Source organism: Mustela lutreola, chromosome 8 (genome assembly GCF_030435805.1).
Source record: "Mustela lutreola isolate mMusLut2 chromosome 8, mMusLut2.pri, whole genome shotgun sequence".
NCBI lineage: Eukaryota > Metazoa > Chordata > Mammalia > Carnivora > Mustelidae > Mustela > Mustela lutreola.
The window spans coordinates 123632567-123654418 of record NC_081297.1 but is presented as its reverse complement, the minus strand read 5'-3'; the positions used below and the strand labels follow the sequence as shown (position 1 = coordinate 123654418).

Sequence of the window (21852 nt, the reverse complement as noted above, 5' to 3'; positions counted from 1 at the left end):
TCAGCATTAGTCTCAGCTTCAGGATACTCTGTCAGATATTATCACAATTTCCTCACCATGTTTTACCATTCCACAGAACTAAAGCAAAAGAACCTTTGCTCTCCTGCATCTCCTGCTCCCCAACCTATGGGAAGAGAATTCAGCTATTTGTAATCTGTTAAACTACTAGGTAAATAAAGCCAATAGTTTACATATTCTGATATTGTTCTTCTTCTTCTTCTTCTTCTTTTTTTTTTTTTTTTTTTTTTGAGAGACGGAGAGAGAGAGAGCACGTGCGCACATGGGGGGAGGGGCAGAGGGACAGAGAGAATCTTAAGCAGGCTCCATGTCCAGCATGTGAGCTGTAGGCAGGGCTCAATCTCACAACCCTGAGATCATGACCTAAGCTGAAATCAAAAGTTGGAAGCTTAATCGACTGAGTCCCCCAGGCACCCCTGTTATTCCTCTTAAGAAAATTCTTCTCTGTTACAAGTACCAGTTTAAACCAATTTCTTGTTAGGATTCTTATAAAAATGTCTGAATGTAGGTCTTTACTAAACTGGGAGGCCAACACCACTGTTTTCTCACCCACCATCTTCTGTTACTTGAACTTCTGAAAAATCTCCTAACTGATCTTTCCTTGTCCATCCGTTTCATTCTCCACAGTATTGCTGGAGTCACTTCTACAACATAAACTCGATCCTAGCAGTCCCCTGCTTGCAAGGCTATAGTGGTTCTCCATTATCTTTAGGATTAAGCCTGTTAATCCTTGACAGAGATACTGGGGGGGGGGGGGTCAATGGCCCATGTGTGTCCTATATTTTCCAGGATTTCTCTAGTGGTTAGTTGGATCTTTGTGACTAGTTCTGGACAGCAGTGGATGAACGTGTCTCTTTTGGGCAAAAGTATTTAGGAATCACTGTCATACATGCTCTTCACCTCTTGTAGTGACCCTGAGAGCCACATGTTGGGACGGTAACATCAAAAGATAGCGGGATCCCTAGTGTCTGAAATACCCCATGGAGAATTGCCCTGGAATGTCATCTGAACTGCATTGGAATTTACTTGACAGAGAGACAAATCTTTGTCAGTTAAGGCACTAAACATTAGGTTTCTATTTCTACAGCACAGGCTAGCCTACTGGGTAGGTACACATAGTGAGCATAGCCCCGCAGGCTCTAACTCCAGCCCACCCCTCCAGTTTGTTCAACTGTCCAGGCAGGCAGGGCACCTTTCACTTCCTCCAAGGTACCATGCTTCCTCCTGCTTTTGGTTATTTCCCAGTTGCACGGTAATTTCTGCCTTTCCCCCATCCTCCTTCCAACGCATGAACTTTGGTTAAGTCTTACTCATCCTTTAGGTCACAAGCTGACCACCACTTCCTTAGGGAAACCCCCATAGCTTCCCTTCATCTTGCTCCTTATACATCATTTCAATTACTTCTATTTAAATAAATCTGTCAGCACTACTAGACTCTAAGTTTGGCCAGATTGCAGACCCTGTCCTTGTTAGGGACTCATCACTGGTCCCTACACAGTGTCTGGCATTCTAGTAAGGGCTGGACAAATACTTGCTGAATGATGGAATGATTGACTGAATGAATCAATGGAAGATAAATAAAGGTGAGTGCGATGAAAATTACAAAGAAAAAAAGGGAGATGTGGTAACACATGGGATTCAGCTTGAGATGTGAGAACACACGGGATTCAGCTTGGGCAGAAACTAGACCTGGTGTTGGTTGGACTTTCTAAGAAGCCATGTAAAAAACTGATTCTAACCAAAACTCCTCCTTCATCCTCTGTGATACCACCTGAATTATTTGAGTATAAAGGAAATCTTTCATTAGGAATCTCTAGCACCTTTCTGTTGCAGGTGGGATAAGGTTCAAATATGTCAGCACGGCATAGGAGTCAATTAAAGGCTGGCTCTTACTTTTCCTCATCTCCTCCCGCTTCTTCCATCCATCCGCATGCACACTCTGCTTGCATCAAAGCAAATGCTTCATCCTCTCCGAAATATGTGTGAAGCTCCCCCCTTGCCACCTAGCCAACTCGTACTTGTATTTTAAGACTCAGCTTAAATGTCGCCTCCTCTGTAGAGACAGTTTTAAACTCCTAGTCTTAGACACTCAGCATTTTGGACTTTAATAATGCTGTGCCTTGATGCAGTATTTAGAGTATTATTGTTTATTTCTGTGTGTGTCACTCTCACTAAGAGGGGAGATCCTCTGAGTAGGGACTGTGTAACTCACTCCTTTTTTTTTTTTTTTCTATTACAGTGGGTAGCCAAAGGGGAAGCCTTGTGAGTGCATAGCCAGTAAATGAATGAACAAAAGAACAGAAGCAATGTTGGAATATTGCAGGGGATGCGATTTCTGGTTTCACTCTATGTTTCAAATTATTTTTCTCGAGTGAGTACACAGGGATGGGAGTGGAGGCTGCACGGGGGAAAAATAAGTTCTTGGGCGCCTGGGTGGCTCAGTCGGTTACGCATTTGCCTTCAGCTCAGGTCATGATCTCAGGGTCCTAGGATTGGGTCCCATGTCAGGATTCTGCTTGGCAAGGAGCCTGCTTCTCCCTCTTCTGTTTCCCCAGCTTGCGCGCTCTCTCTCTCTCTGTCAAATAGATAAATAAACTCTTTAAAGAAAATACGTTCTTTTAAAAATGATTTCCCACTTTTATGATTTCTCTTAGGACCCAGTAGGTTTCAAAGTACCACATAATATGGATGGCATGTTTCAGACTCCATGGGTATTTATGAATTTATTAATTGGTAGCCAAATCTTTATCCAGAATGTACATACCTTTGATTTTTGATGAATAGAAAACAGCTTTTTCTAATTACCTTAAAATTAATGTTCTGCATATATTGAAAATTCTGAGCTTTTCTTTGAAAAACTTTTTTTTTTCCTTTGTGGCACACGTAGGCTTAACATTTTTTCTGTTGGGAGTTGGGGGAGTTTGGTTTGCTTTCTCTTTTGTTCTAATTCTAAGTGTTTTTTGAATTGCTATTTTTTTTTTTTTTTTTTACAATCATTCAGACTTCAGCCCTGGAAAACCCCATTTCCCCTTCCCCGTCGAGGATATTATTGCAAAAGGTTATTAGCTCTTGACAACTGTCCAAGATTGTGTCACTGGCCCAGAATACTAGACTGATAAAAAAGTCCACATACCCCAGTGGACTGACTAGTTAAGAACCTATTGAAATTCTAGCCTAAACACCCAGCACCGGGTCGGGTTTGCTGGTATCTCAAACTCTTATCGACTGACCGCTGAACTACTTCCTCCACTCTCCCACCCCTTAGGAGCTGGAAGGGTTTGAAAAGTAGTGCTTTGAAGCCTTGGAGCTGCCTCAGAGTAAATAATGCTTCACGGCCAACCACATATAGCTCAGGATCTCTAATTAAGGGAAGGGGCCTGAGGATTTTTGAAGGAGAGGGATTCTTACTCCTTTCTGATTGGTCTAGGGATTCAGCAAGATCACAACGAAATAAGATATAAAGGTGTCGGAGGCATAGAGGGGCTGGTTTCAGTTATGCGTGGTCTGGAGCTGGCAAATCTGCCATAGAGCACTTGAACCTGGCTAAAAAATTCTTAACATCATCTCCAGGACTATCAAGGGCAATGTTCTTGTGTGCGCGCTCCAGTCTGTCGACGCGTGCATGCGCACGCGGACACGTGGTTTTGTACCTATGCATTCTCAGCCTGCGGGGACGATTGTTGTTTTGGCTCACGGGTATAAAGTCCTGTTTTCTCTGTCAGGTGACCATGAGTTTTGTCGTACTCAGCAGGCCTTTTGTCTAATGCATTGACACCCTAATGAAAAACAAAAGGTACATTCATCAAAAGAGACAAGATTACTCGAATCATAAATGGAGAACATCAGGGAGGCTAGCAACAATAATAATAATAAATTGCGGCTATTGTCCACAGAAACTTGCTTTTCTAAGGTACTTTGATAATTACCTGTCAATGTTTCAGTTTCCACACCCGCTCCTTGAATTGATGGAGTCTATTTATATCACATGGAATTCTTGTATTTGCCTCTCAAAGTGCATTCCATTCCCAGGCATGACTAGGGCAGAGGTTATTTTATTTTTCCAGAGGGGAAAGTGGCCTTGTTGAGTCTGACACATGGAAGCAGTGCTTTCTGGTTGAAGGCCAGCCAAACAGACAAATAAACATCAGCCTTTGTCAGGAGGCAAAAGGCGAGAACTATAGCTTGGATGGTCCGGGGGCAAGTAGTGTCCCATCCCCAGCAGAGGGGTAATTAGCTCTCTCTCTGTGCGGCTCGGGTGATGTCTAAGTCTTTGTCTTTGTCTTTGTCAGGTGGTGTGTGGAAGCTTAAATGCAATGTCTGCACAAGGAACAACAGGGGACCGGAAGAATGGAGCCCATAAAAATCTGTTAGGCATGTAGGAACTTCACGGATTATAGTTTGTCTTTATGTAAAGAATGTCCTAATACGAGGGGCTGATTTTAATAAAACTACATGCATTTAGGGATGTCTGAGTGACTCAGTCTGTTTAGCATCTGCCTTCAGTTCAGGTCACGATCCCAGAGTCCTGGGGTCGAGTCCCACTTCAGGCTCCTTGCTCAACGAAGAACCTGCTTCTCCCTCTGCCCTCTGCTCTCTGTGTTTGTGTGTTCGTGCTCTCTCACTCTCTCTCTCTGACAAATACATAAATAAAATCTTAAAAAAAAAAAAAAACTATATGCATTTAAAGATAACGCATGTCCCATAGATTTCAGTTCTTTTTTGTGGTCTTTCTTCCTAGTCACAGAAGTGAGAGGATTGGTTGCCCAGAAGGCCGCAGCAGGGAACTCCCTTATTTCCATCAGAGTAGAAAGGGATTGAGGGTCTGAGTGCTGGCAGTGCTTGTGTTACTGTGGGACTTGGGACAACTAGTCTGTCTGCTCTAGACCTCAAATTCCGTATTTGTTCAGTGAGAAAGTTGGGCCAGATCCTATCCAGTTTAAAGTTTTTTCTTTTTTTTTTAATCTTAGTATCCTTCATTTTTCATACAGTGTCTGCAATAAAAGTGGGGATCGACCAGTTTTTATTAAATGGATAAGCCAAGCATCGAGTGTTTCCCATAGACGTAATTTACCTGTGCCGCTCTCCTGCTCAGTCTGTTAGATGATGGTTTTTCAGAACCACAAGGGTTATCCAGTAAGGTTGGCACATTGCACAAACACTCATTTTCCTCTTTCTTACTGTGTGTGGGAGACAGCCTCTAAGATGGGGCCCTGTGACCATGAGCTCATCCTATTCATGTCCTCGTGGGATCCCTTCCTCTAGAGTGTAGACTGGACATACTGACGCACTTCTAAAGGCAGAAAATAGCAGAAGTGATGGGTCACCACTTCTGAGATTAAGTTGTTTAAACCCGAGATTCTGTTTTGTTCTCTCCCTCTTTCAGAGCCCCTGCTGTGCGGGAAGCCAGCTGCCATGTTTTGAGCTCCCTACGGAGAGACTCTGATGTCTCCAGACACCATCTAGCAGAGACCTGTGGCTGCCCATAGTCACGTGAGTGAGCTTGGGCGTGGCTCCTTCCCTCGTGGAACCTTCAGATAGATGACTACTGCCCTGGGGGAAGCCTCAGTCGTATACTCCTGGGAGACTCTGAGCCATCCCCAGATTCCTCACTCACACAAACTGTGAGACAGGGACTCCTGCGTGGCTCAGTCAGTAAAGCTTCTGCCTTCGGATCAGGTCATGATCCCAGGGTCCTGGGATCAAGCCCCACATTGGGCTCTCTGCTCGGCAGGGAGTCAGCTTCTCCCTCTCCCTCTGCCTGCTGCTCCTCCTGCTTGTGTGCTCACTCTCTCTTTCTCTCTTTCTCATGAGTGTGTGCTCTCTCTGTCAAATAAATGAATAAATAAAATCTTTGAAAAAAAGACCCGCGAGATAAAAAGTGTTTGTTGTTTTAAACTGGTAAGTTTTGGGGTAGTTTCTCACATGGTATATTAGATGACCAATTACGTTACAAAAAGAACCTAAGTCTATTAGATAATTTGAAATGCATATAATCTAAATAAAAGATATGACAAATATACTAATAACTAATACATATAGTTGTAATATTACCAATAACTAATTCCCACATAGAGCTTATAATGTGCTCCAAATTGACAGGTATGTATATATACAGATACATATATATACATATATATATATATCACATATATAATATATATACATATATACAGATATATATATGCAGATATATATATCACATATATACACATATATATTACATCACATCCATCCATATTAACCCATTCATTCCTCACAACCACATCATAAAGAACATGACATGACTGTCCCCATTTTACAGATGATGGAGTGGATTCACAGGAATGTTAAGGAAACTGTTTAGGGTCATACAGCTTGTAAAGACTGTAAATGGGAGACCAAAAGTATAAACTCAATTTTCCAAATGGCTTGCTTGTTACTGCTATGCTATAGTGTGCCCATAAATGATATTAGGGGAGTATGACAAAATGATGAGAGATTCAAAGGTGTGATTACAGCCAGCGTAAAGGATAAGAATGGGCCTTGATGGAGGACGTGAATTGTGGCATGGGAGGGATTAAACACAGTGAGAGAGATGCATGATATAAACTGTTCCCTGTTGCCATGGATTGCATGTTTGTGTTCTCTCAAAACTCATTTCACATTTTGTTAATATTTTGCTAATTGTATGCAGTTATCATTAAAATTGCTGCTGGCATTCATTCGTCCCTTTGCTAATGGTTTCATTATTTACTTGTGCCAGCAAGGTGGATGCATTGCATTCTACTGAGTTCAACTTGACCCAGTGAGGACGTGAAGTCAGGCGGCAGGGTGGGAATAGGCTGCAGCTTCCCATTTTCTAGCTGGGTGTGGGCTGCCTCCCAGAGAGGTTTCCAGGCTCCTATTCCACAATCTGGAATCCCAGGAGTTCCACTCAGATGCAGAGGCTCATTTTTTTCAGAGGTGTTACATTTGCATAATCATACAGCTGGGGGTCTCAGTAGCTCAGGTGAGTCAAATACGTTTGTGCCTCTGAACAAATACAAACTTGCTCCCTTTCCCCAGGCCCCCATCATCCTCTTATAACCATTCCATGGCTTCTAGCTCCTTCTCAAGCCTCCTCCCCCTATCGCATCTCATGCTCAGAAGTCACTGGCTCTGTAGCTGTTTCACTCTGTCCTACCTCGGAGTGTGCCTTGAGACAGAAGGCTTAGCTATGGCAGTGGAGACAGGTAGATGTTCAGCCACAGGTGACCTGTTCCCGTCCCATGGGAAGCCAAGTGACTGCCCTTCCTGGCTTATGTCCCTGCCTTCTTCCCTATCTCTGAGTTTTCTCTCCATACAGTAGACAGAGTTTTCACTGGAAACAATTAACTTGGTATTTTTCAAATCTAAGAACAAGGTAAGAATAGGTTAAAAAGAAAAAAAAAAAGGCAAGGTCAACATGCATGCTGTGAAAAGTCTCTGTATTTGGTCAGCTCTCTGCTTTCCAAGGACTTCTTTCTATAAACAACCACGTATACCAGTGTCTTGTATTTTTCAGACATAGTCTATGTATATATATGGATGTATCAGATATATACACATATTTCTTTCTTCTGTACAAGAATGTTTTTAATATGTAAGTTTGATCATCACAAAAAACCAGACACTCTCCATTGACCTTTGGAACAGGTCATGAATATCCAACATGGTACTCAAGGCACTGCCTGTGCAGCTTTGTCTCCCTCATGCCGATCTCCTCTTCATTTTGTTTTTCACATGGGACTTAGATCCTCCAACATCTGTTCGAATCACCTAAGGTTCTCCACGCCTGCTTCTATCTTTGATTAGAACAGCTCTCAGTCTGGAGTTGAAACTGTGGTTGCCTCCTCCTTGTTTATCCTACCTACGTTTAGTGGCCATATGATTTGGATGGAATGAACCCACTCCACCCCTAAGGTCCAAAGTGACACAAATCCCCTTCTCCTTACCCAAATCATCAGTGCAGATAACCAAGACTGAAGTCAGATGGAGGCAACCAGTAGTTAGAAGGATTGATTTGGGGTTGCCTAATCAGCATAAAGAAGGGAACTCTTTCTTTCTGGGACTATGAGCAAATAAACTGCCACTGGTAGACATTGTCATGATAGAAACTAAGTGACTGAAATGAACCTATAAAATTAAGTAGGACAGTGATACTCTTAGAGAAATGAAAACCAGAGTCTTGATCAAACTGTGCCTGAAGCTATACTAATAAATACCTTTTAGTGTTTTATGCAAATTTGCAGAAGGTTTTATTTGACTTGCAGACAACTTAAAGCATCCTGATCACTGCCCCCACCCCACCTTTCTGGGCACCGATCTTCTTACACCTGGCTTACTCTTGCCTAATCTCCACGCTTCTTAACTGTTCCCTCTTCAGAGAGGCTTCTTAGGCTTGGGTCTTTTATTCAGTTTTCCTTGCATTTAAGGCCTTTTCCTTCTGCATACTTGTCAGAGTTGTAATAAAAGATGATTTTTAAACATTTCTCTCCTCCAGAGGACTGTAAATTAAATGAAGTCAGGCCTCTTTCTGTCTGGTTCACTGCTCTAGCCTCAGATGCTGACATGCACCTCACACTTACTAATGACTCAATAATTATTTGTTGGATATAAAACTGAATAAGTGGTAGAATTTATTATGGATAAGTTGTTCATTCCCAATGATTTTTAAATCAAAGTTAGTAGTATTCTCAGAGACTGAACTATAGGTTTTTATCCCTGGTCAAAGTTGGGCCAAATACTCTAAGTCCCCAGGATATTTTACTAGTGGTCATCCAGTTCCATCCCTGCATCTCTTGGAGAGGATGTGCTGCTAGTGTTAAGAGCCCCACTCCAATGCAGGTAGGATTAGAAACCCGGATCTTTCACATACTGGGTTTCTGGTCTTTGACAAGTTATAGAACCTCTTTCAGCCGCAGTTTATCTGTATAAGGAGGATTATAACGGTATCCACCTCCCAGGGTCACTGCAGGGATTAAGTATTGTGACGTGTGCAATGCACCCATTTCAATAATACAGACTGGCCTACAGTATTTTCCATCGCATAGTAAATACATGTAAACATATTACATGGCACGTGAAGCTACTCGCTATTATTGTTATTATTTAGAGGTGGACCTCAATTTCTAGGGCTGCACGTGGAGAGTTCTCTTTACTCCAGTGCTTTGAGGGGCTTTACTTATGAATGATTTAACAGACACCGGGTTGGTTAGATGCTGGATTTTTTTTTTATGATTGCTGCTTGATTCAGATTCTTGCTTAACCCCATGATTTTGAACAGCTATTGTTTTTCGAGAAAGAAAATGGATTTGAAGGAGTATTTATATTGATTTATTGTTGGTTGTCCGTTGAAATTTAAATAGCCCTGAATGTGCCACTCACTGGGACAGGGCCGTGCTTTTCATAATGGACAAAATAGCCTTGTTTCACTTTAATAACCTGCTTGTGGTCACACCAGTCATGGGATTCCCTAAACACAGCAGAATGCCTGCTTTTTTCATTTGCATATCAATGAGCAGACCTCTCTCTGCTGTCGCTATTAAGGGGACTGCCATTTCCTTAACTTGGGGACAGTCTTGTCACAGGATCGCCTATCTCTCCTGTACAGACATATGCGTACTAAGCTGGGGCCGCAGCTGCTGAGACAGTGACACGACTTATCTGTGGTGTATTTGTAGAAGTTGTAGGGTTAGAGTAGATCACCCACCCCCAATATCTTAAAGACCTGTAGGTGTCTATTTCCGTTACAGAAGTTATGCTGTGAAAAATCATTTTGCATTTTCAAAGCTGGATGCACTAGATTGGGGAAGCTTCCATAAGAATAAGAAAGGAGATAGTAACATTTTACGCAGGAAACGGACTCTAAAATTCACAGGGGAAAAAAAGAAACACCCAAACTTGTTTCCTTTACTTATGGCCACCTTCCTGCTTCTGCATTTCTCCGAAGTAGGAAATAACCCATCATGTCCATTTTACTGATTTGGAAATAAAATGTTAATCTCTTGCCTTCAAGGGCCACTGAGGATGTTGAGGCTGGACGCAGTTGGTGTTTCTAGATGGGTGCCCAGGGCGGCCAGGGAAGGGAGCGTGGCTAACTCAGGGGCTGTGCCTCACCCTCTGCTACAAGACTGAGGGTAAGGCTTCTCAGAAGCTTTATAGGTCACAGCATGAAACAGCGGCTTCACCGCGAAGACATGGTTGGGGAAGGGATTTATCGCTCAGACCCGTTCAGAGAGAATGCAGAGCCTGACATCCAGCATCTGTCACCTTTCCCACTGGTGGTGGTTGTATTCCACCCTATGAAAGTATCAGGCACAGCACAAATCCATGTATCAGTAGATTTTGTTTTTAATTGAAAATTGGTTATCAATGCTGTGTTCATCTCTAGAAAAATGTAAGGCGCACACACACATGCAATAACATACTTTTTATCTATGTAACACTGTTCCAAACTCCATTGGGGATGAATTCATCTAACTCTTTTCCTCAGTAACATGAGACGAATACCACTATTCTCCACTTCTTCCGTTGAGGGACTGAGGCCGGAGAGGGCCAGGCCTTTGCTCATTTCATAAGGAATATAAATGGGAATGCATGTCTCTTTCCCTTGCACACACACGGATGTATACTGACTGGAGGTAATGGTGCTGAGGCCGTCTGCCAGCTCACATGTCATCTGTTTGTAGAAGTTGTAATGGTACAAAGCAAATTGCCCACTCCCCATATCTTACTCTACACATAGTAGATTGTCAACATTCTACTGAAAATCATAATGACTACCATGATTAGAGGGCTTCCTAGGCCAGGCAGGCCATCCTTTTAAGGGCTTAATAAGTATTACCTTACTGCATCCTCCCAACAGCCCAAGGAGAGAGTTACTATGCTCGTTTCAGTGCAACATAGGTTACATACTTGGTTCTAAGTTGTACATCTAGGAAACAGGAGAGCAGGGTTTTGAACTCCTGAACTTGTGTGAGAATCAGTAGTTGGTCAGTGCATCCTAATGATGGGCAAACTCTTCAGTCAGGTCCCCAGGAGAATGGTGTGGGCTTCAGAGAGATGCTGGGTACACAAACAAACCCTGAGCTTACCTACTGGGTTTATTCTCTCTCTACCAAAGCTCAGCATCCTTCCAGCCCTGGACTCCCACAGCCCACTGCCTTGACTGCCCGCTTTTCTCTCTGATGTCCCATTTTGTTAAGCACTAGCTGGAGCTGGTTAGCAGATGGCCAATCTGAAGACAGATTTCACAACCACGCACAGCGGGAGCAAACGAGTTAATACGTTCCAGATACTTTTATATTTTTGGCATAGACTCTAACCAATATAATCACAGCTTATTATCCTTCTTGGGTAACAATCATTCTTTTATTCATTCAATAAGCATTGAGTGGTTCTGATGGCTCGGGCACTGTGCTAGGCCTATGCTAGTATCTGTGACAGGAGCATATTTGGAAACGCAACGGTCCATTCATTGGAGTGACTGTAATGGTGGGAGACTTAGGCACCTTGGCAGGCAGGCTTTTTGGCTCCTCTGAAGTCACATTAACTCAATGGCCATTGACTCTGCTTATCTGAAGGGCTGGTCTCAGTGGCACCACATCTGAAAAAAGGTGACAGAGTTTGATTCCATTGTGGGGAAAAAAAAAAGAAAGAAAGAAAGAGAACAGCTTGTCTGGGGTTAGACAAATTCTTTCAGATATGGAGGGTACTGTTTTCTGACCTGAGACATAAAATAATATGAAATGCAACTTAGCTGACATGACATTCAGCTTCAAAAGAGAAGCTTGCATTAGTTTCCATGGTGGGATTGGGATAATCTCTTCATAATTTTCTTTTTTGGTCAGTTTGTTTCAATAAATGGGTTATCTTTTGCCTGTTTCTAAGCCATTCTTGAGACTGTTTCTTTGACGAGATCTTGTCAAGACTGCTGTACTGTCTTCTTATAATTATTCATTTCTTTCTAATTGAAACAGGTTTTTTAAAATTTCATACATGATAACCATCATTTGTAAGCACTTTGTTGGGACCCCTTCCGGATTCTAGAATGGCCAATTTATGGTGACATGAGCAAATCCAGGGACCCAGAGTTCCAAACAGGCAGGATTTTTAGATCTAATGAAGACTCTGTCAGGCCTAATTTGGCTCTAGACAACGAGGGTCTGATTGAATTTGCCATCTTCATAGCATCGCAAGGTCTTTGGGGCCAGTAAACGCCTCCCTGTACTTTTCTGCACAGAACCAAGGGTGAAGTCGCCTTGTCAGAGCATTTGTGTGTCACACATTGAAAGAAGTCATGTGCTTGGTGGATGACTTGCTAGGTCATCTTAGATAGGCTGTTTAATCTTTTTGTGTTTTTGTTTCTCCATCTGTGAAGGCGTGATAACACATGCTGGGCTTCTAAGAAAAGTGCTGTTAAAAAGGTTAGGGTAGGTATGCCGCTGGAAAAACCTTTTGCAAAAAAACTTTGCATCACTATTTGCTAGAGAGATTGCAATCTGTAGGCGGTCTAGCAACTTGATGGCAAGGGGTTTGAGCCACAGTCCTAGAGAAATATCAGACCTGAGGAAAGGGAGGGTCATCCCTGGTATTTCATGCACTTGGAGGTGACTTCTGACATGCTGACACTGGAGTTTCCCCGTGGGAAAAACTGAAATCATGAGAATATCATTCGAAAGCCCATATTAAACTTACCCACAATTTCAAAAAAGGGCAAATTCTTAGGAGCTCAGCTCTAGATGACAAATTACCAATAACACTTTGGTAGTTGCATTCTGCTGCTCTGGGGGGACTTTGGTGCTGAACCCAGCCCTGTACCTGCTTTGCGCACGACTCTAACAATGGTGAGAGTATTGCAAGTCCTTGAAAATATGGAGGGTGATTTTGTTGTCTTCCGTGATGATCTAGATTGTCCTACATCTCCCAGACCAGATACGCTTTTATAAACACACACAGACCCAATCAATATTTATATTTGGATGATTAATCTGTTTTAGTAAACACCTTTAAAAGGCCCTGGGATGACAATACATCTGAATTCAGAGAACAGACTTGCTTCCCTAACTTCCGGTACCTAGATGTTCAAACACTGGTTTGAATCTTTTCAGGCGTCTCAGCCAAACTCAGTGGAATCTCTTATTTACTGCCCCTTCCTTGCTTATTTACTTGTCTGTCCTGTCCCTCCTCCACCCTACCAAAACTACTAGAAGGAGACTTGTGGCTTTCATCTGTGTGAATTTCCCATTGGCAGGCCCCCAATGCTCAGATCATCCTAATTTCCCAAAGGGAATCACCAGATGCCCAGTGGGTGACCAAGGTGCAATGTGCTGTGGGCCTCTGCCTGGGCAAGCCCGAGTCCTCAGTCCTCGCAAAAATGTAAACAGGAGGCTCTGGGCAACTCTGCCCCAGAGAGACTGCAGGTCTTAGTCAGTCAGAACCCCAGACAAAGGCAGGAAGCTTTGCTCCTTCCCCACACAGCTGGTGCCTCCAGGAGGTGGGCTGTCTCAGAGAATAGTTCAGGGCGTTAGGGCAGTAAGCTGTGGTGTCTGAACAATGGGGGAGGGTTCTACTGGGTGAAAAGCCACTTTCCAAGGGCTTGGCAATTTGTCAGTCTGGGTTACTCCACACTTGAAAAATTCTCAGCAACTTCGTATCCTGCAGCATCATGGGGAAATAGTTATGTGGTTAAACTTTAAAGCAACAGTTACATTGACTAGGTATCATTTCTAACAGCCAAAACCTGGAATGGACTTATCTGTCCAATAAGACGGATTTGGTTAAATCAATCATGACGTCTATTTGCACCTCTTTCTCTGCCAGATACATCTTTTCCCACCATTTAAAATGAGGGTATAAAACACTGGGGCTTTCATTTTAGATGGTAGGATATCCTGGAGCGTTTGATGGAAGCTATCACCCAGCTCCCCAGAAAAAAATACTTAACAGGCTTAACCTTTTCATATACTATCAGGGAATTTCAACAGAAACTTGTCTCCCATTGAAAGGTGGACTCTTCGTATAATAAACGGTAGAAATAAATATTAACAGTTCCGATGTAGGGAAGAGGGGAAGGAGCACGTTTTAAAAGACAAAAATCTCATTTTTGTGTAACATTTTTTGTTGCTTTAACATTTTTTATTGTTTTGTTTTGTTTTGTTTTGTTTAGGAAGGACAAAGTTTTTCTTGACTCTCTTAAGATCCTTGTCTGGGTCTGAAAATTGAATTGACAACAATTACCTGGAGAAAAGCACACACATCTATTTAAAGATAAGTTTTATGGGGGCATGAGCGACTTCTAAAGGAAATGAAGATCCAAAGAAACAATTAGACCTGAGTATTTTATGCTAAGTTTGATGAACAGTGCACATTTGTGGAGTAATAAGGTAAGTTAAGAAGTATGAGGTAGGTGTGGTAAACTAGAGAAAATGTAGCAAGGCCCGTTTGTTTGGATTCTTCTTGGTGTCCCTTTGTCTCCTAAGATAAAGGTGTTTCTTTCCTCCGGGTGTAGGGAGGGCACCTCTCACGTGAGGACTTTATGGCCTGTTTCACGGGGGAAAAGGGTGCGGGGGGGGGGGGGGGGGGGTCAGAGCGACCTTCCTGCTTCTGCTGTTCTTTCAAACTTCTTCATCTTGAAATATTCAATTTGCTAGGATGCCATATTTTGGGGTAATGCATTCAGATCCCCATTGTAGGTAACTGAGCCCGAGGAGGCTGACAGCAGCTCCTCTGGGGGTTGGGGGGTTATTATAGTCTCTTTGTGTGCTTATTTGTATCTTCCAACTTTCCCTATAACTATATACACATTGCACTTATAAGAAGAAATACGTCATCCAAGATTGTTTAAATTAAAAATAAAAGCTGTAATTAGTTTCAGCAAGTGTGTTAGGAACCTGAGGACATCTTGAGCACACCTCTTTATTTACTAAATTATGAAATACTAGGATGAGGGGATGCTTGGAGGAAGGGACACTATTTCTGAGTGAGATTTAATTAGGGCCAAATAATAAGGTACCGTATTGACAAACTTCTTTTCAACATAAAGTACACAGATAAAACATTTTAAGATTCAAATGAATCAGAGCTGATTAAAAAATGCCAGGTCCACACATGGTGACCAAGACAAACCAATCCTTAGATAACCTTGTGCTTGACATCAACAGTGTTTCCACTCCTAGAATGGCCTTTAGGGTACCTCTAGCAACTCAGTGTCTTGAGAGATTATGAGTCTGACATTCCCATTTCTTTCACTAGAGGAAGCATCTGGAAGAATTCCTTCTACCTTTGCAGACCCTGCTGTCTCAATCTGAAGGTGAAGTTTGCGTATCTTTTATTTTCTAAGGATTTTATTTATTTGAGAGAGCAAGTGAGCACTATCGGGGAGAGGGAGAAGCAGACTCCCTGCTGAGCGGGAACCCTGAGATGGGGCTCGATCCCAGGACCCTGAGACCATGACCTGAGCCAAAGGCTGGAAGGCAGACACTTAATGGACTGAGCCACCAGGTGCCCCAAAGTTTGCATATCTTCCCTATATTGGCAAGTGTTTTTAAGGAAGGAGAAATTCATTAGGGGGCTGCAGAGACATCTACCCCACACCCATGCCCCCTTTCTTTTTTTTTTTTTTTTTAATTTTTTAAAGATTTTATTTATTTATTTGACAGAGAGAGATCACAAGTAGCCAGAGAGGCAGACAGAGAGAGGAGGAAGCAGGCTCCCCACTGAGCAGAGAGCCCCATGCGGGATTCGATCCCAGGACCCTGAGATCATGACCTGAGCCGAAGGCAGCGGCTTAACCCACTGAGCCACCCAGGCACCCCCCATGCTCCCTTTCTTGGGTAAGAGTCACCTTCATCTTATGTGGGGAAGCCCCTTCTCCCACTCCCGGTTGCCACGGCTTCTTGTGAGACAGCATCACCCTACAGCTCCAAGAGGAACACGTGACTCAGGCCTGCTCAGTTTCGAGCGTTCCTTCTCTCCCTGAGGCCTCAGGGAGTAATCCCATAATGCACAGAAGGATCCCATCAATGAGGTGATACAAACAGAGAGTACTTTTTTTTTTTTTTAAAGATTTTATTTATTTATTTGACAGAGAGAAATCACAAGTAGATGGAGAGGCAGGCAGAGAGAGAGAGAGAGGGAAGCAGGCTCCCTGCCGAGCAGAGAGCCCGATGCGGGACTCGATTCCAGGACTCTGAGATCATGACCTGAGCCGAAGCAGCGGTTTAACCCACTGAGCCAACCAGGCGCCCCCAAACGGGGAGTTCTTGATAGAGAATCTGCAACCAAGAGTTCTCCTCCGGGAGAGTATAACCCTGGAATGGAATAACCCTGGTTGTGGAATGAGCCTGCAGAAGAATGAAGACAAACAGCAGCAGGGGAGAAGACAGAACGGGGTTGGGCGTGGGATCCTCAAGTCCCGAGGCTTCAGCGGAGTCCCCAGATTCATGTGTGCCGGAGCCAAACTTGCCTCTGGAGTTTTCAACTCTGTGTGGCAATCATTGGCCTTTTTTGTTTAAGCCAGTTTGTGCTGGGTTTGTTTCACTTACAACCAATTGGGTCCTAATTAATATACTGGTTTAAGAATAAACTTACTGAGCCCTTGTGAAGTCACAAACCCTGTATAAATCCTGTATGTGTATTCTCTTATTTAATTCCTACATTAGATTTTTGGACACCTGGGTGACTCAGTCAGTTAAGTGTCTGCCTTCCACTCAGGTCGTGATCCGAGGGCCCTGGGATCTAGACCCACCTTGGGCTCCCAGCTCCCCTGGGAGCCTGTTTCTCCCTCTTCCCCTGGCTTTCTCTCTCTCTCTCATGAATAAAATAAAAATAAAATCTTTTAAAAAAATTTAAAAATAATAATTCTTACATTCGCTCTTTTTAAGAAAGGAAACTGAAACCCAGAAAGGGTAAGTAATCTGCCTCAGATCCCTCAGCAAGGATAATAAATCTATATTCAAACCCAGATTATCTAAAACCCTATGCTCTTAATTAGCACACTACCAACTGACAGCTGGTGGATGGTTTATTTTTAATCACAACTTACAAATAAATGAGTATTTAGGAAGTGTGGCCAAATTCAGGGGTTAAACTTTCTTCACCTTCAGTTTCTTTGTCAGTGAGCCCTGTTATTATTTTGTTTTGTTTTCTGACGACCCAGCAGTGTTTAACAGAAGAAACTCAACCGTGTTCACTTTATAGTCGAAGAGACTGGGGAAGACAAGCCGACCAGGTGCGTATACTACAGCTTCTCTGGGGGCTTGCTTCAGCAGCAAATGAGCAGATCTGGAGAAAAACCACGGGTCCTTTAAAGAATCAAGGAGGAGGGACATCTCGGTGGCTCAATCAGTTAAGCGGTTAAGCATCTGTCTAACGCTCAGGTCATGATCCAGGAGTCCTGGGATAGAATCCCGCTTTAGGCTCCTTGCTCAGCGGGGAGAGTCTGCTGCTCATGCTCTCTCTCTCTCTCTCTCTCTCTCTCAACAAATAAATAAATAAAATCTTTAAAAAGAAAGAAAGAAAGAAAGAAAGAACCAAGGAGGAGCCATAGCACTTTGGTGATATGTGTTATAAACTAGAGTGGGCTCTCTTCTCATGAATAAAATAAAAACAAGATTTATCAGTTCTGTGTTGCTCCGTTCTCAGGAGAGTTCTTTCTTAAAGTTTTTGGAAACAAGGTAAACACAGGCCTGGGAAGCCCCGAGCCTGGTTTGGACTCTAGCTCTGAGGTTCATGCTGTAATCATAACATCCTGTTCTTCTCTGCCGCCTGTGATGTGGTAGATAGTGGTCCCTCCACAGGCTGTTAACAGCTGAGTTCATTTTTCGTAAAGATGCTGCCCCATGAGACTGAGGAAATGGGCCACTCCTGCTCCCACTTCGTCAGTCTTACGGTAAGGATGGGTACTCCCAGTTGCTCTGAGAATGCACTTTCCCTCGACTCTAAAATTAGATCTTTAATTCCTTTGGGAGATTTGGCAAACTTAAATTTACTGGAAGCCCAGAGGGTATTAGTGAGTGGGGAATAAAAAAGTCTCACACACAAAAAAGTCATTTGTTTCGCAAAGGAGCATTCAGCTTTGTTGAACCTTGCAGCAACGGTTAGGGAAGGCAGGGTAGCTGCTGGAGGAAGGTGTGATGATAACCTGATACTGAGAAAAAGCAGTGTCAGTGAAGTCATTCACGGTACCAGGGGCTGGGGTTTAGGACTTCTCCTCCACCTCTTCCATAGTGGGCTGGCGGGCAGAGAGATGACTTTTTTGTATGTGTTTATCAGCTTCCAGTGACTTTGTGTCTAAAGATAGCACCTACTGCAAAGACCCACATGGAATTAAAAAAAAAAAAAAAAAAAAAGTCATGTCTGTGGTCAGGGAGCTCACCTCAAATTTGTTCATTGCACTTGGAGATTCTGAAAGCTCAACTAAAATTCTTTGCAGGCAACCTGCAAAGAAAGATGTTTCCCTTCTGTCTTCTCCACTGAGCTGCAGTCTCAGATCTGCCATCCAGGAGATGAACCACAGCAGTGGGGGTTGTGTTTTGAATGGTTTTCCTTAGAGAGAGTAATGTGCCTCCTGGATTGTGCTTCTCATTGGGCCGTTTTACAACGTGCCTGGCCACTGCAATCACCAAGGTGTTTTAAAAAGGCCAGGCAGATCCTTAGTCAAAGCCAAACCTACTAACTAGAAACACAGAAGAACAAGCCCTGACCATCTATAATTTTATCTAGGTGATTCTTATCATCAACCAGGAACCACCCCTCTAGTCTTCCTTCACTGGGACAAATTCATCAGATTAGTAACTCACCATGTGAGATCTGTAGACATGACTGGCAGGACAGGTCAGCCTTCGATTAGGGGCAGAGAACAGGGACAAAGGGTAGAGATTAGCAGGATGTGGCAAAGGCAAGACCAGGACGGCAGGAAGCAAGGAGGCTTCCTACAGGAAGACCCCATGTGGGCTGAGGGGATTCTTGATTCTCCTAGTGCTTTTGAAGACTTGTTTGAACAGAGAGTGGCAAAGCTCCCTTGGCCTCTTCCAAGTGAAAACAAAATTCTTGCCCCTGTCTCTAGTGTCCACCAAAGTCAAAATCAGAGAAACCCCATTCCTTTCCAACAGAGACATGAAAGAGGAAATCTAAACACAGACACATCAATGTAACACTCATATAGGTGGTGGTAAGGCAAGGTCCCTTGCCCACCTAGGAGCGTACATCCCATGCTCATTTACTCCTTCCATCATTTAATTAAGCATCATTTGCTGAGCAAAGGCAATAAGTTGAACAAAGGTAAAATGGCCTGGTGGGTCCTTCGAAGTCTACGTAATTTGCTATTAAGACATGAGAGGGGAACGGGAACATGATGCGGTGTCGGCAGCTTCCAAATCATACAGGCTCTTAAATGTCTCTACATGTGTTCTAAGGAAAAGAACCTGGCACAAGCCTAACACCTCAATTTAGAAGTATTCTGCAGAAGAGAACAGAGGCTGCTCACTGGAATACGTGGATAAGTCTGCATAAATTCTTGCTCTCTTATCTACTACCTTGGGATTGGGGTTGTAGGAATCTACCTCTCAGGTAAGCTGGATATATTGACATGGCGACTCACAACTTTTCGAGAATTGCTCTATTTTTTTTTTTTTTTTCCACAGCTGCAGATTTTTTTTTTTTTTTTTTTAATGAAAACCACTTCTAGCTTCAATTTTAAAATGCCTTAATTTGAGAGACCATTAGTCATGAAGGTGTTTCCATAGCAAATGCGTGTGGGATGTCCTAGCTTCGCTGGCGATAGTTCAAGGGAATTTATATCATTAAATTGGGACAAGGCCTGGCATGACTGGCAAGGAAATTCATGGCTTAGTTCCCAACGCATGAGGCCTCCATTTAAGGGCAAGATAGACCAAAGGCAAAGAGCACGAAGAGAAGTGCTGGAATGAAAACAAGTAACAAAGGAAAGATAAAAATGCAAATCCCAGTTCAGAGTGAATAATAGGAATGCAAATGGTGCTGCTAAAATAGGAAGGAACATTACTTTTCAAAAAGGCAAAGCAAAAGAAAATTGTAGTAGCTAAAGCATTTTGCAGGGTAAAATTGTACACTGTGTTTGCCTCTCAGAAGCAAAGCCACCTACTCTAATTTTTCTCAGCACGATGCTGTGAATTTGGTGAGTCATTTTATAAAGGTTTACTACAAAGCGCCAATCTGCATTTTTTTTTTATAATACATTAGGATTAAATCTTTCTTTTGCCACCAGCTGCTTACTAAAACTCTCATTTTATAGCCAAATTTCTCACCTGGACTACAAAAACACATTTTTCAAAAAAATATTAATAAGTTTAAGGAATCCTCTCCAGAATTTGTTAAGTTAAAAAGAGATCGTGAAGGAAAAAAGTGTTTATGGCATCCTGCTATATATCTAAGAAGGTCATCTGAATACAAATTTGGTTATATGAAAAAAAATAAAAACCTTTCAGGAAAAAGTTATTTATGGGGAAGGGGGAAATGCACTAAAGGGGACAGAATTCCAAGTTAGATATCTTTGAATATATTCTGCTTTTGTTTTAGATTAAAAAACGTGAATATTTAAAGTGATTATAAAACAAAATTAATCTCGAGACAAAGCAATCTCTAAAAATTGAGAGCAAAGTGATGCAAGTGAACCTGACCTCAGATTAGAGGCCTAATTATAGAGAGGAATTATTTCCTGTGACAAAGGAATTTATCTATAGATATACGCTAAGAAATTGTCAAAAAAATTGTCAAGTCTTTTCCTAAGTTTATTGTTGGTGATAGTATTTTACTGTTTGGACTTATTTTCCTCCCTTCCTTCCTTCCTTCCTTCCTTAACTCCTTCCCTCCTTCTACTCATTTTTTTTGAGACTGTTGTACATACAATGGATAAAACAAGTGAAAAATTATGTTTGTGTTAGGAATTAGGATTTGGGGAATGGAAGAAGGCAATTCAAATGTAAGATCAGGGATGTTAAGTAAAAACTCTGTAGTCTGGAATTTATAATTGTCAACCGAAATTGTGAAGTGTTTTAATATTTAAAAAATACAGATTTCCTAGCTCTACTCACTGCAAAGACCTGCAAACAGTGACAAGCTCAATAAAAATGAACACGTTCATTAACCAGGCTCAAACCCCAGACTGTGGTCTTTCAGTATTATTCCCTCCTCTAAAAAGAACAAAGTTCCTTTGGAAAGAACTGATTCTAGATCTGGGGCAGAAATGTATAACAGTGAGCCTAGAATAATTTATACTACCAAAGAGCAAGGGACACTGTCAATTACTTTTGGGGTTGTCTAAAACACTCTGGAGCCAACTCGGCAAGCCTTTTTGTCACCAAAGATAGGACAATTTGAGCATCAATAAAATAATAACTGCAATGACTTAAAACACATCCATTATGCTTAAACCTACAATGATTCCAAAACACACACATGGCCAAAAGAAAATCCGCTCAAACCCCAAAACCATTGGTTCTCTTTGGAGGATACTAGGTAACAAACTCAAAAATTTGAAAGCCAATACATTGAAGAGAAAGACTCAAACATTTATCCTGTCTTTTCTGTACATAACATACCATGGGGTAACCAAAGGGAAAATAGTTTCTGATTCAAAGGGAGAAAATGAAAATGAAACTAATTAAACAATTGGGGAAATGTGAGTAATGATTTGGTTAGCACTATGGATTACTGTTAATTATATGCAGTCGTGATAAAGAATTGTCATTATGCTTATGACAAAGATTTTCTTTCTAAAATACATATGTATGTATATTTGACATTTATGCATATCTAACTACATATTATGTATTCATATATAATATATATTTATAG

At 42.2% G+C, this 21852-nt stretch overlaps 3 long non-coding RNA genes across 4 annotated transcripts in view; 2 read left to right on the top strand and 1 right to left on the bottom strand.

The window, feature by feature from the left end:
- LOC131839257 (uncharacterized) overlaps positions 1 to 21852 on the bottom strand; it is a 123503-nt gene that overhangs the window by 22486 nt on the left and 79165 nt on the right. The gene's annotated exons all lie outside the window — the stretch shown is intronic.
- On the top strand, positions 1145 to 5841 carry LOC131839256 (uncharacterized). 2 transcript variants are annotated; one of them, XR_009356885.1, is made up of 3 exons: positions 1145 to 1601; positions 2258 to 2389; positions 4308 to 5393. It is a non-coding gene; the product is annotated as an uncharacterized LOC131839256 (long non-coding RNA). The 2 variants fall into 2 exon arrangements; XR_009356886.1 differs by lacking the exon at positions 4308 to 5393 and adding an exon at positions 5402 to 5841 and having other exon boundaries at positions 1153 to 1601.
- LOC131839258 (uncharacterized) lies at positions 14103 to 17285 on the top strand. Its single transcript, XR_009356889.1, has 3 exons — positions 14103 to 14402; positions 15271 to 15328; positions 17180 to 17285. It is a non-coding gene; the product is annotated as an uncharacterized LOC131839258 (long non-coding RNA).